Here is a 9,892-nt window from a genome sequence, read left to right as displayed (position 1 = left end):
GCCTGTCCTTCATGTATGATCCTCTGAGTACTTTGCCTTTCTTCCCTAGTCGTCACACTCTGCATGGTAATTGCACATGGATTTGTCTGTCTTCTTGTTTTAGAATAAAAGCAGTCTTGATGTGTTTTTTGTGGGTCCAGGAATATCTACTAGGTACCCTCAAAATATTATTGTAGCAAATTATTGAATGAATTCAACACAGCATACCAACCTCAACCCCACCAGATGCTATATATCTTGAGTAAAGAAAAAAACACATTTCTTTAAATGTCTTTCAGCCATTTGTAGTTCTTGTTTTGTGAATTCTCTGTTTAGCTCTTTAGCCCATTTTTAATTGGACTGTTCAGTACTTTGATGTCTAGTTTCTTGAGTTCTTTATATATTGTGGAGATCAATCCTCTGTCAGATGTGGGGTTGGTGAAGATCTTTTCCCAATCTGTTGGCTGTCTTTTTGTCTTATTGACTTTTGCCCTGCAAAAGCTTCTCAGTTTTGAGAGGTCCCATTTATTAATTGTTGTGCTCAGGGTCTGTGTTGTTGGTGTTTTATTTAGGAAACGGTCTCCGGTGCCAATGCATTCAAGAGTGCTTCCTATTTTCTTTTCTATTAAGTTCAGTGACTCTGAGATACCACATTACACCTGTTAGAATGGCTACGATCAAAAACACCAATGACAAACCAATGTTGGAGAGGATGTGGAGCAAAGGGAACACTCCTCCACTGTTGGTGGGAATGTAAACTTGTACAACCACTATGGAAATCAGTATGGCGGTTTCTCAGAAAATTAGGAATCGAACTACCTCAAGACCCAGCCATCCCACTCTTGGGCATATACCCAAGGAATGCTGATTCATACCATAAAGATACATGCTCAGCTATGTTCATAGCAGCACTATTTGTAATAGCCAGAACCTGGAAACAACCTAGATGCCCGTCAACAGAAGAATGGATGAAAAAAATGTGGTACATATACACAATGGAGTACTACTCAGCAGAGAAAAACAATGAAAGCATGAAATTTGCAGGCAAATGGATGGAACTAGAAAAAATCATCCTGAGTGAGGTAACCCAAACCCAGAAAGACAGTCATGGTATGTACTCACTCATAGGTAGATTCTAGATATAAAATAAAGAACAATCAGACCACAACCCATAGAACCATAGACGCTATATATATAGCATGGAGGTCCCTAGGATGACTGTGGCTATAATAAATTTCGGTTTTACTCAATTATTGAAAAAAAATAGCCAAATGAATGGAAACACATGAACTATGAACCAAAGGCTGAGGGCCCCCAGCTGGATCAGGCCCTCTGAATAGGTGAGACAGTTGATTGGCTTGATCAGTTTGGGAGGCAACTAGGCAGTGGGACCAAGTCCTGTGCTCATTGTATGAGTTGGCTGTTTGAAACCTGGAGCTTATGCAGGGACACTTGGCTCAGTCTGGGAGGAAGGGACTGGACCTCCCTGGACTGAGTCTACCAGGTTGATCGCAGTCCTCAGGGGAGGACTTGTCCTGGAGGAGGTGGGAATGGAGGGTAGGCTGAGGGTAAGGGGAGTGGGTGGGAGGGGGAAGAATAGGGGAACCCATGGCTGATATGTAGAACTGAATGGTATTGTAAAATAAAATATATATATATAAAGAAAAAGAAAAAGAAAAAATAAAACAACCCATGCCCACTGTGGCCAAGGTGTTTTGTTGTAGAATATTATTTTAAGGTGTGCTACATTTGTTTATGCTGTGGAATATTTGTTTAGTGATGTAAAGATGTGTTGCATTCTTTTATGTTGCATTTGTTTAACTCTGTGAAGCTGTGTTACTTTGCCTGTCTAAAATACCTGATGGTCTAATAAAGAGATAATTGGCCAATAGTGAGGCAGGAGAAAGGATAGGTGTGGCTGGCAGGCAGAGAGAATAAATAGAAGGAGAACTCTGGAAAGAAGAGAGAAGAGCAAAAGTACAAGGAGAGGAGGATGCTAGGGGCAAGCCACTGAGCCACACAGCCAGTCACAGGGTAAGAGTGAAAGTAAGATATTCAGAAGAAAAGGAAACCGCCCAGCAGCAAAAGGTAGATGTGATAATTTAAAGTTAAGAAAAGCTGGCAAGAAACAAACAAAGCTAAGGCTTGACATTTATAAATTAAAAATAAGCTTCCATGCATGATTTATTTGGGAGCTGGGTGGTGCCCCCCCCCTCAAAAGAGCAAAAACAACCAACAACAGTGTTTACTATTAGAGAGGCCTTTTGACTTACACCTGGCAAGGGAAGACCTAACTGGTATATATATATATTTATTTATTTATTAGAATATATCTATATAACATATTAAGCATATCAATATATTTATTTATTTATTTATTTCACGAATCACAGTCTGGGATTCCAACCAGACTTGGAAGCCATGATGCAAACACAGCCCCCATTGCATTTGTGGCAATGAAGACTGTGACCTCACCGGGGAGAGTGCACGCTGCATGGAGCACGGCATAGAAACTGTGGCCTCACCAGGGAGAGTGCACGCTGCATGGAGCACGGCATAGAAACGGTGGCCTCACCGGGGAGATGGCATCGAATACCCCACTGCTGCCCCACTAACGGCAGCAAGTGCTCTGGACCATTCTTTTTTCCTTTCTTCCAGCTCTAGAACCTCTACCTTGGGCTGGTACATTTTGTCTGCAGTTTATCACTTTGTATTTCCTAGAAAAGACATGAACCAGTTATTAAGAGGAACTGTTACTTGTTTTCATGGAATCTGTAATGAAGATTCTGATTACATTTCTTCAGCTCATTTGTAACTTGTCACATTACAGCATTTTCCTTAGATAAGAAGACCTCAGTGCATCTTAAATTATGTGTTTCTAAGGGGGTAGACATTCAAAATAATTAAATTTCTATAAATTCAATCTTTTCCATGCAGCATGTAGAGATTTAAATCATTATTAATGACTAACTGGCTTAATTAGCTGCATTACCAGCTCACATGTTCTCTCTATTTCCCTCTCATCAATAATAGTACTTAGTGGTCTTTATTATGTCCATGCCCTGCTTCTAAAATTTTCATAGTGAGGCTGGGGAGGTCACTCAGGCAGCAAGGTGCCTGCTGCACACGAGGAACTGGGTTTTGATTCCCAGAACCACATTAAGAGGCAGGCATATCATGTGCCCATAGCCCTATCCTTGTGGGGGAGAGGGAAACAGGTGGATCCCTGAAGGTCATTGGCCAGCTGACCTAGCCAAATTCAGAAGCTTCAGGTTCAGTGAGAAACCCTTGCTCAATTGGGCCTCTACACACATATGCACACAACGCACAGGTATACCACATGCTAATATCACATCACACATGACACCATACATACACAGATCTACACACACACACACTCACATTAACACACACACACACACTACACACATATACTCCACAATACCACCACACACACATAACTCCACATACATATACAACTACACACACATCATCATGCACACACCACCATACATTACATGCTAACGAACATATTCCTAACTCCACACATACACCCAGCTCCCATACACCCAACACTACACACATAAACAACTCCACACATGCACACAACTCCACAACTCACAGACACAACACTAAAACACTATTGCACACATACAACACTATACACAACTACACACATGCACACCCCACACACATACACACACACGGCACCACACAGAAATACAGTTTTGTAGTGAATATATAGAAAATAACCATGCCATCAAGCCGCGGCTGCCTGGCCTAACTCTGATGCAGTGTCAGGGAGCCGTGCCTCCACTGTGTCTCAGAACAGCCACGGTCCCTTGGCAGTTCCCTCTGGGTGCTGAGGGGTTCTCTTGATCTATGGTGCTTCACTGTGAGGAGTGCACTCCATCATTATCCTGAGGGCTCAGATGGATACATTGCTGCAATATCCCTGTAGAACAGAAATGTAAAGCACCAAGCCTAAAGGTATGTTTCAAAGAAATGAGGGAAAGTCCCATGTCACTATCTCAGCCAACAAGGCATTTTTAGAAATTTCTTCTAAGAAAAAGTTACCTGGAAAGATATCAGACCCATCCCTGAGAAAATAAAACACACAGATTGTTTATAATGTTTAAAAACAATGGAAACAGCCTAAAGATCCAGCAGTCAAGGTTCAGCAAAGAGCCTTGTGTTAGGTTTTCACCTGTCAGATTCTTCACATCTATTAAATACCACAACACAGAAAACAAAGTTCTTAGCACAGAAATATGTCACCATGTATTGCTGATTAAAGAAAATCAGTATTTTGATGTCTAGTTTCTTGAGTTCTTTATATACTGTGGAGATCAATCCTCTGTCAGATGTGGGGTTGGTGAAGATCTTTTCCCATTCTGTTGGCTGTCTTTTTGTCTTATTGACTGTGTCTTTTGCCCTGCAAACGCTTCTCAGTTTTGAGAGGTCCCATTTATTAATTGTTGTACTCAGGGTCTGTGCTGTTGGTGTTTTATTTAGGAAATGGTCTCCAGTGCCAATGCGTTCAAGAGTGCTTCCTACTTTCCTTTCTATTAAGTTTAGTGTAACTGGATTTATGTTCAGGTCTTTGATCCACTTGGACTTGAGTTTTGTGCACGGTGACAGATATGGATCTATTTGTAATCTTTTACATATTGAGATCCAGTTATGCCAGCACCATTTGTTGAAGATACTTTCTTTTTTCCATTGTATAGTTTTGGCTCCTTTGTCAAAAACCAGGTGTTCATATGTGCATGGATTAATGTCAGGGTCTTCAATTCGATTCCATTGGTCCATATGTCGGTTTTTAACAGAGAATTCACAAAACAAGAACTACAAATGGCTGAAAGACATTTAAAGAAATGCTCAACATCCTTAATCATCAGAGAAATGCAAATCAAAATGACTCTGAGATACCACCTTACACCTGTCAGAATGGCTACGATCAAAAACACCAATGACAATCAATGTTGGAGAGGATGTGGAGCAAAGGGAACACTCCTTCACTGTTGGTGGGAATGTAAACTTGTACATCCACTGTGGAAATCAGTATGGCGGTTTCTCAGAAAATTAGGAATCGAACTACCTCAAGACCCAGCCATCCCACTCTTGGGCATATACCCAAGGAGTGCTGATTCATACCATAAAGATACATGCTCAGCTATGTACATAGAAGCACTATTTGTAATAGCCAGAACCTGGAAACAACCTAGATGCCCATCAACAGAAGAATGGATGAAAAAAATGTGGTACATATACACAATGGAGTACTACCTAGCAGAGAAAAACAATGAAAGCATGAAATTTGCAGGCAAATGGATGGAACTAGAAAAAAATCATCCTGAGTGAGGTAACCCAAACCCAGAAAGACAGTTATGGTATGTACTCACTCATAGGTGGATTCTAGATATAAAATAAAGAACAATCAGACCACAACCCATAGAACCATGGAGGCTATATATATATAGCCTGGAGGTCCCTAGGATGACTGTGGCTATAATAAATTTCGGTTTTACTCAATTATTGAAAAAAAATAGCCAAATGAATGGAAACACATGAACTATGAACCAAAGGCTGAGGGGCCCCCAGCTGGATCAGGCCCTCTGAATAGGTGAGACAGTTGATTGGCTTGATCAGTTTGGGAGGCAACTAAGCAGTGGGACCAAGTCCTGTGCTCATTGCATGAGTTGGCTGTTTGAAACCTGGAGCTTATGCAGGGACACTTGGCTCAGTCTGGGAGGAAGGGACTGGACCTGCCTGGACTGAGTCTACCAGGTTGATTGCAGTCCTCGGGGGAGGATTTGCCCTGGAGGAGGTGAGAATGGGGGGTGGGCTGGGGGTAAGAGGAGAAGGTAGGAGGGGGGAGAATAGGGGAACCCGTGGCTGACATGTAGAACTGAATGGTATTGTAAAATAAAATAAATAAAATTTAAAAAAAAAAAGAAAAGAAAATCAGATCACCCAAAGCCCTTAATATGTGCTAAGAACAGGAGTTACCTGACCACATGGTACCAACTCAAGTGCCAGGTCTTCTCCTCACTTCAGACCTTCCAAATGGTGTGTGTCCTCCTTCAACCAAAGGAGAGCAAATTGAGCTTGAGGGTGTCCCCAAGAGAGGTCATCCTCTCTACATTGGTCTTGAATGGTGGGATCAAGGGCCAGCAGACTGCCACCTCTTCTTCCACATTCATCAAGCCCAGAAGACTCACCCTAAGACTCTCACATTGACCCATCTTGTCCTTCAAGAAGAGTCTGAGTTAGTCACTGCCCACTTTGTGGCTCAGAACGTCGCTTTGACCCCAGCTTCATGGACACCTCCACATCCTCAGACTAGAGAGTTTTTGTTGGGACAGGGTTTGCTGCCTGGCCAGAAATATCTATCATGCCTGCTGTCTGTAGCAGAAGAAACTATAGATGATACAATGCCCATAAGGAGAGTCAAGCTAAACAGAAGGACCATCGGTTTTTAAAATACACTTTGAGTTAAGCATGCTTGCATGCCTGTAATCCCAGCACTCAGGAGCCTGAGGCAGAAAGATTGTGAGTTTAAGGCTGTTCTGGGATACACACTGAGATTGTTTCAAAAATCCAAAATATGGGACTGCAAAGATGGCTCAGAAGTTATGCACACTTTCTTCCTCTTGCACAGGACCTACTTTTGGTTCCCAGCACCCACATGGCAGCTCACAACCATCTGTAAGTCCAGATTCCAGGGGATCTGGTGCTCTCTTCTGGTCTCTGCAGGCACCTGTACACACTTAATGTGTATACATACATGCAGGCAGAGAGTCATACACATAATATAAAAATAAAAAATAAATGTCTAGGTCAATCATCTTAGTGAAAGAAATATCATTTTTATTCACTTCCAGTCTTTTTTTTTTTTTTTTGAGACACGGTTTCTCTGTGTAGTTTTGGTTCCTGTCCTGGATCTCGCTCTGTAGACCAGGCTAGCCTTGAACTCACAGAGATCCACCTGGCTCTGCCTCCTGAGTGCTGGGATTAAAGGTGTGTACCACCACCGCCTGGCCACTTCCACTCTTTTTATTAAAGTGATAGACAAAATTATTGGCTCTCAAAGAGTTCAAGTCAAGCCTGGGCTAATAGTGAGCTCTAAGCCAGACTCTGAAACATAGTGTGAACTTGTCTCAAAAAATAAATAAATAAAAATTAGAAAAACAGCTAAACAATGACTTGTTATGTTCCTGGTTTGGGAACATGTGTAACTTTTTTTGATCTTCATAGGATTTGTCATTTCAACGTTTTGTTTCTCATTCCATTTGTTTATTAACTTCATCCTCAATTTTGTTTTTATATTTCATTATTTTTATTAGGGAAGTGTTAGAGAATATTAGTTTAAGACGTGTTACATTAGTTTATGCTGTGGAATATTTGTTTAATGATTCAAAGATGTGCTGCATTCTTTTATGTTGCATTTGTTTAACTCTGTGAAGCTGTGTTACTGTGCCTATCTAAAACACCTGATGGTCTAACAAAGAACTAAATGGTCACTATCAAGGCAGGAGAAAGGATAGGTGGGGCTGGCAGCAGAGATTATAAATGGAGAGAAAGAGAAGAGGGAAGAGTGAGAAAAGGAGAAGGAGAGATGATGCCAGGGGCCAGCCACCCAGCCACACAACCAGCCACAGAGCAAGAAGGAAAAAAAAGGAATAGAGCGTAGAGAAAGATAAAAGCCCAGAAGCTGATGATAGATGGGATAATTTAGATTAGAAAAGCTGGCTAGAAACAAACCAAGCTAAGGACAGGCATTCATAAGTAAGGAAAAGTCTCCGTGTATTTTGTGGGGAGCTGAGTGGCAGGCCCCCAAAGAGTTAAAAAAATCAACTACAGGGAATATTTCTGCCAAATTGAAAAAGTTAGGCCCTCAAAGAGTTCTAGATCTGTCTTGACCTGCCAAGCATTATACAAGGACAAAACCCCGGACACCAGTGTTGAGGACACAGGGAGACGCCATGTTTATCTGTGTTTTGTTGTCTGCTTTTCTGTATTTACAGGCTTTCTGCACTAAGCATATACCTACAAATAGGAAAAGTTAGAATAAAATGCTTAGAGAGCTACAAACAGCTTACAATATGTCACGACTATCCCCCTTAAATTTTCAGAAAGGAAAAAATACATGGGACATTTTACATGTGGTAAGAACTTGCAGTAGTTAATCTTCCTTAGCCACATGACTGGCTTTGTAATCACCAGGGAGACACAGACAGCCTTCTGCAAGTCTGCGAGGGTGTTTCCAGAGAGGTTAGACTGAAGACAGGCCCATGTTAAATGTGGGCAGCACTGTCCTGAGCGAGGATCCTGGACCCTGGACCCTAAAGAGTTGTTGGGGGGAGAAAGCCACCTGAGCACCAGAGTTCGTCTCTCTGCTTCCCGACTGTAGATGGCATGTGACCAGCTGCCCCACACTCCACCTTCATACACTCCCTGCTGAGATGGACTGTATGACCTCAAACCAGAAGCAAAACAACAATAACAATAATACATGACTATGTGGGTCTCTTCATTTGCGACTGGGGTTGGCCCCACCTCCCAAGTTTCCGCTGCTTCCCAAGATGCTTCGACACACGGGCCTTCAGGGCATTCGAGAGCCAAAGTCTAGCAAGAGTCTGAACACAGGTGAGTGAAGAAACAAGGAGGCTGGTCAGTTCAGAGCAAGCTGGAGAGTGAGGATTCTAGCCAAGCTCCTTTGTAGTCTCAAATGCATGTGGATGCTTATTGGTTCAGAGCCTGTTTACTAATCGACTTAGTCACATGACCCCTTTCTCTTTCATTCAGACCCCAAATCACAGGTGCATGCTTGATTTTAAGTTCTCAATCACCAGACAATGTCACTAATTAAGCCAGAATAACATATGTGTCCTCATGTGGATTCAGACAGGTTAATAACAGAGTCACCCGATGAGCTCTAGCCAGACCGAACCTGAAAGGAATTACTGTCACGTGGCCATCAAGGGCTGTACTAAATCTATTTCAAGAAATCATGACATTTCCTGGTAGAGAGAGAACATTTGCTTTCTCATTCTTGGTCAAGGGTTTCAAGAGATAAACATCGTAATTTCCAGAGAAATATTCAGGGCTTTGTGGCTCAGAAGACAGAGATTTTATATATATTTGTCTCCATCCGGCTCGTGTCTCTAGGTGCTGACTTAAGCCTACCTACCTAGTACAGGGGAATTCAGTGGCAGGTTTTTTTTTAACCCACCAGAATAGGATGTATATATGATGTAAGAAAATAAAAATACAAGTGTTTAAAATTAGAAATCAGAGTATGCAAATGAGTAACACAGCCTAGGAGAGTCTTTTGTTTCTAAATGAGGGGGAAACGCTCCATCACACAACCCAGAAAGCAGGGCTTGGCAGGAAGGGAATTTAGAATTTCTTTTTAAATATTTTGCTGTATTCATTTGTTTACTTTGTGGGCTATATGAATGTCATAACATGTGCATGCATATGTGTGTGCTTGTGTGTGTAGATGTGTGTATGAGTGTGCGCACATGCGTGTGTGCATACACACATGTGTGTTGTGTGTGCATGCATGTGTGTGAATATGTTGTGTGTGAATATGTTGTGTGTGTGAATATGTTGTGTGTGTGTGAGTGTGTGTATGAGTGTGTGTGTGTGTGTGTGTGTGTGTGTGTGTGTGTGTGTTCCTCCTTGGTTTCTGCTTCAAGTTCCTGCCCTAACTTCCCTCAGCAACAGGCTATGACTTGGAAGCAGGCATGAACCCCAAAAACTTTCCAGCCAGACTGACTGGTATATGTGACAGCACAGAGGAGAACTGTGTGTGTCATCACCACAGTTATCTTCTGACTGCCACGTGTACACAATGACACACACATGCACACAGGGGTGGGGGGAACAAAAGGAAAAACTAGTA

The sequence above is a fragment of the Peromyscus leucopus genome, chromosome 15, assembly GCF_004664715.2.
Source record: "Peromyscus leucopus breed LL Stock chromosome 15, UCI_PerLeu_2.1, whole genome shotgun sequence".
Classification (NCBI taxonomy): domain Eukaryota; kingdom Metazoa; phylum Chordata; class Mammalia; order Rodentia; family Cricetidae; genus Peromyscus; species Peromyscus leucopus.
This window is presented reverse-complemented; position numbering follows the sequence as displayed.